Source organism: Acomys russatus, chromosome 20 (assembly GCF_903995435.1).
Source record: "Acomys russatus chromosome 20, mAcoRus1.1, whole genome shotgun sequence".
Taxonomy (NCBI): Eukaryota; Metazoa; Chordata; class Mammalia; order Rodentia; family Muridae; genus Acomys; species Acomys russatus.
Window position 1 is genome coordinate 37,101,767 of NC_067156.1, and position 6,004 is coordinate 37,107,770.

A 6,004-nucleotide genomic window follows, 5' to 3' on the forward strand; every position below is an offset into this window, starting at 1 on the left:
GACATTTGCATTTCAGTATGTCACAATCCCCTGACTGAATGTTTACATTTTTTATGTGAATCCTGAAAGCTCAGTCGTCATTTAAAAAGACCAAGCCAGACAAACAACAGCAGTTTTCCCTCTGGCTTTTGCTCTGACTTCCGTTCCCCTGGAAATGTGGGGGAAGAACTCATATATTGTAGTGGAATGTCAAGAAGCGTAATGAATAGAGAGACATTGCTACAGAGTTGCTGAGATAAACCACTAAGACTAGAAAAACATTCATGTTTCAATACTGAAGGAAGGGAATTCTGGACCGAAGTGCTTCCTTCTCAGAACAGAAGTATGACATCAATAGCTGAAACTGGCATCCAGAAACATCATCAACAAAGAGCCTTAGAGTTCACCAACTATGGCTATCAGTAGATTTTTAAGCTGAAGAAGGAGTATTGAGAATTCTAAAACAGACTGGGCCGAATAGCCAGAACTTTCTAAAGAAAAAGAAGAAGAAGAAGAAGAAGAAGAAGAAGAAGAAGAAGAAGAAGAAGAAGAAGAAGAAGAAGAAGAAGAAGAAGAAGAAGAAGAAGAAGAGGAAGAAGAGGAAGAAGAGGAAGAAGAGGAAGAAGAGGAAGAGGAGGAGGAAGAGGAGGAGGAGGGGAAAGGAAGAGGTAATAGGAGAGTAAATGGGAGAAAACATAGGAGAGAGGAGGGGATGTGATGGAAATGGAGAGGTGTGAGAAAACAAAAAGGGAGGGGATGTTTTATAGCTATGGTACTTGATGGTTGAATTTTAATTTATATATTCTTATCTCACCTAGAGTAATTTGAATTGATAGGAAGGTCAAAATAACATCATTAATCATGAAATATGTTCTAGTTAGAGAGGTCTTACTGGGAAGAGCATGGGAAGTGGTAAGAGAGAAAAGGAGAAAGGAAACAATAGAGGGGGAGAAAGAAAGGGACAGAAGGAGGGAGAAAAGGAAAGAAGGAGGAGATGGGGAGGAGTTGGGGAAACTTCATAATGTGTTGACTACAATATTTTCCAACCATTTTTATTTTCATGTTCTCTCTTTATGCATAACTGTCTTTTCTAACATCTTTATGGATAGCTACATCTCCTAACAAACAATCCGCTCATTTAAAATGTACAAGGAAATGGTTTTAGTGTGCACACACATGTACAATTTCACTACGGCCACTTTGAAACACTTCCACTACACCCAAAGGAAATTCAGCACACATTTGCAGTTACTCCCTTGACGTTTTTAAGTATACAGGTATCTCAAATGTGATGAAGATTAATGTAAAATAAATCAAAGGTGTCAACTTCCAACTAGGTCTCCACCTGCTGATGGTTCTGTGTCAAAGTCTCCTCCTCCTCCTCCTGAGGAAAAGACTGAGAATAAAGGGCTTCAGACAAGCCTCCACTGGAGTTTCATCCTCAAAGAAACCAGAATAATTTTAAAAGAATTGAACTAGAAATAGGTATTTCAAAAATGGTGCTGTAATTTCTATGCAGGTTCCCAAGCCCTCAGTCAATTCCGGTTGTATATGTTTTACCACTTGAGCATTGTGCTAGCTGCTGTCAAAACAGGTTTGATCTAGAAAGGCTTGGATTGCTAACCAGCCAGTAAAGGAATACAAAATCTTTACTGTCTATTGATATTATTGACTATCCATTCACAATCCCACCCAGCAAATGTACCTTACCAAGCCACACTGATTTCCTCTTTCTGTATGTAGAAGTCTCCTCAGCCCACCACCACAATTCTTTCTCTATTCACCATCTTATCCATGGATCTTGTCTTTTTGTTAAAAATTATTTATTTATTCACTTTACATCCTAATTTCAGTCCCTCTCCTCCCTTCCCAGTCTCCCCTCATGTGTCCCTCCTTTCTCCCCTCTCCTTCTTCTCAGAAAAGGGAGAGGGCCCCCCATGGGTACCAACCCACCCTGGCACATTGTCTCTGCAGAACCAAGCCCATCCTCTTTCTCTGAGGCCAGACAAGGCAGCCCAGTTAAGGGAATTGGGATCCAAAGACAGGCATCAGAGTCAGAGCGGGCCCCTGCTTCAGTTGTTGAAGGATCCACATGAAGACCAAGTTGCACATCTACTAAATGTATGCAAGGGATCTAGGATCAGTCCATATATGCTCTTTGGTTGTTGGTTCAGTCTCTATGAACCCCATGCCCCAGGACAGATGACTCTGTAGGTCTCCCTTAATCGTTCCCCCAACTCTTCCATAGGACTCCCCAGGCTCTGTCTAATGTTTGGCTGTGGGTCTCTGCATCTGTTTCCATCAGCTGCTAAGTGAGGCCTCTCTGAGGAGTGATTCCTGTGGTTCCTGTCTTCAAGCATTAGTAACATTAATAGTGTCAAGGATTGGTTCTCTTCCATGGGATGGGTCTTAAGTAGGGCCAGTCTTCGCTTGGCCATTCCTTCAATCTTTGCTCCATCTTTGTCCCTGAACATCTTGTCAGCAGGACAAACTTTGGGTTGAAGGTTTTATGAGTGAGTTGGTGTCTTGAAGTCCTGCCTGATTATAGGAGGTAGCCACTTCAAGTTCCATATGCCTCAGTGTTAGGAATCTCAGCTAGTGCAACCTCATAGACTTTCTGGGGCCTCTCTTATCCCAGGTTTTTGGCAAATCCCAGAGATGCCTCTACCTCTGATTTCAGTTCTCTCATCTGGCCCTCTCTCCCTTGCTCTCCCTTATGCCTAATCCCTACCACTGCTAAGCTCCCCATCCCCTCTCCTACCCAGTTCCTTCCTTCTATCCACCTGCAATGCCTATTTTATTATCCTTTCTGAGTGAGATTCCAATCCAACAGAAGGCTAATTAATATCTGAAATATATAAAGAATTCAAGAAATTAGACAACAAGAAACTAAATAATACACTTCTTAAAAGGCGGTACAGGCCTAAACAAAGAATCCTCAACAAAGGAATCTTGAATGGCTGATAAACATGCAAAGAAATGTTCAGCATCCTTAGTCAACAAGGAAATGCAAATCAAAATGACCCTCAGATTCCATCCTCCACCTGTCAGTATGGCTGTGATCAAAACCTCAAGAAATAGCACATGCTGGCAATGTTGTAGAGAAAAGAGAACACTCTTCCATTGCTGGTGGGAGTGCATATTTGTACAACCATGGTGGAAATTAATCTGGAGGTTTCTCAGAAAGTTGGGAATAGCTCTATTTCAAGACCCAGTTATACCACTCCTGGACATATACCCAAAAGATGTTCCACCATACCACAAGGACACTTGCTCAACTATGTTCATTGCAGCCTTATTCATAATAGCCAGAAATTGGAAACAATGTACATGTCCCTCAACTGAAGAATAGATAAAAGAAAATGTGGTACATTTACACAATGGACTACTATTCAGCTATTAAAAACAAGGAAATCTTGTAACTTGCAGGAAAATGGATACAACTAGAGAAAAATTCTGAATGAGATAACCCAGACTCAAAAAGATATGCATGGAATGTACTCACTTACAAGTGGATATTATCCAGAAAGTACAGGATAACCATGCTATAATCCACAAACAAGAAGGATGCATAGATCTTTTCTTAAAGAATAAAAAATTTGGATTACAATGGCTGTTGGTAAGTCAAATCTTCTATAATGTTCCTGGATACCCTCAGCAGTCACCAACAGGTTTATTTGGTCCTCATGGTGCTGAGTGCAAAAGACACCAGAGGGTTGCATCACACATTTTCTTTCCTCATGGATTTTAAGATCACACCCATACATTCCCTTTCCTGTGTGATGAATGGTAGTTCCATGGCACCTTGTAAGTTTCCTGAACACTAGCCAACAGTAGGGATCTGATTAGAGTATTCTTCCACACTTGTATGGGTAAAATCTAGACTTTCATAGTTCAGATGTGTGTGTGTATATTAAGGCCTAAACCATTTGCATGCACCTGATTAATGATCACAGGTTCCCTGATCAAAACCCATTCATAGAACTAGAGGCATCTTGCCAATGGTATTGTTGCCATGGGTATTATGGAAACTGGCAAAGACATGGGTAGGAAAAAACAACTCTCCATCCTAACAGATGAGTCTTTCCTCACAAAACTGATGAGTTTAGAGCACCTTCTCTGTTGGGCTCATAACGGGGAAAGGACAGGGGATTTGGTGAAAAATAACTGCTTCAGAATTCACTTTTAGGTAGCTTTTAACACCTTGAACCCTCTAAAGTATTGCACAAACTCCTGCCTTTCCAACTAAGATCATGCCCAAAAAGTAGCATATATAATTAGTTGTAGAGATCTATTATCTATATGCAACAGGGTTTATTTGAGGCAACATCTTCTAATCTCAAAAACAAGTTTCTACTTTAGCTTTTCTTTGGAATTTCCAAAAGAATGTGTACTTTAATATAAATTTAAAATGTAAAAGTGGGCATGAGGTACATGCCTGTGATACCAGCAGGATTCCTTCCTGAAGCAGGAATATTGAAAGCTCAATGGCCATCTTAAACTACACAGTGGGCCTGGTTTCTAAAGCAAAAGCAAAAATTAAATAACTAAATAAAATATTTGAAATGAAATATAGGAATAGGCAAAGACTTGTAGAAACTGTTCAAGAGGGCTGCTGGGTGTGGGACTTTTATTCCTCTCCTGTATCAAACCATCCATGTCTCTAGTTCTTTCTCCAACTCCTGAATGAGGAAAGAGAAACCTCTAAAAACTAATTGAGTATGAGATAAATAATGCGAATGGCATCCAAGATAGCTTCTTTTTACCTAGTGTCTTAGTGGCTCTTGATAATACAAGAATATACCTGAAATATGTTTATCTTTATATATAAATTTCTTTCTACCAGTTTGCTCACTTTGGAGTCATAGTTGACATTGTGAAGTGTACAAACGAATCAAAATGTGATAGACAGTAGAAATATGTTCCTTGGATGCACAACAATATAAACATGAGCTAAGTATCATATGTGGCCTTAATGCTATAGCTTGTCTTAGTAAAATATGATTTAGGAACCAATTTGTTTCTGTAGTATGATCAGATACCACTGGCAAACTTAGAGGGGAAAACAGTGGTATTTTTGCTATCAACTTATATGCCCTTTAGCAGCCAACATAACAGTCATTCTGGAGTTTCTGAGTGTCTCCTTGTACTATCTACCATCCACAGAACCTAAATTTCAAGTTTAAGATAATTTGTGGTTCCGTTTTAATGTCATCTCCCAACTATTTACAACTCAGCATTGATTGCTATTTTCCAACATGCATGTCCAATCCATTCACATAAGTCAAATTTCTCTAGTTTTTAACTTTTTCTTTAAAATTAACTTATGCCAGACCTAATGAAAACTCACATCAAAGTAGGGCACTAAGTTCTGGTTACTACCACGTGATGAAGCTCTTTAAAACTCTGCCTTCTCGAGTGTATGCTAGCTGATAACACAGAAAGCCGAGATGTTAGCAATTTCCGTGTTAGAAGAAATTCCAAGAAGGAGGCCAACTACTAGAGATTTGGAGCACAAGCCCAAGTAACGGCAAAGACCTCAAACTCTGAGCATGATTACAACTCATATTTCATTTTCAATTGCTTGAAACATTCCTGTATTGTTATCAGTTGCACACTCTCATGACTTTTACAAGTATTGGGTCTTTTGATTTTCTTGCCAAAAATGTCATATTTTTCTTCCCACAAACAAAGTACCAAGAACCATAAATTAGATACTGAATTTCTCTTCCTTGATGCCTAGTTTACAACTTTTTCCTCGTATAAGACCTAATAAAATCCATCCATCTGACCTGCCCAGTTCAGCCATTCCTAACTAGATAGAGAAGGGTGCTTAAGCTTCTGTGGCCCCACATCCACTGGAATCTTCTGGGCAGGAAGCCAATCTGGGTTTTCTTGGGAATCTTGATTCCCAGAAGGGGCAGCCCCATGTCTCCACCATGTCAGCCAAGGGAGGATCCCAGCAGCAGTTTAATATATTTACACAAGATGATTCTTTCAAAAGAGAGGTTTTGGCTCAGGATCA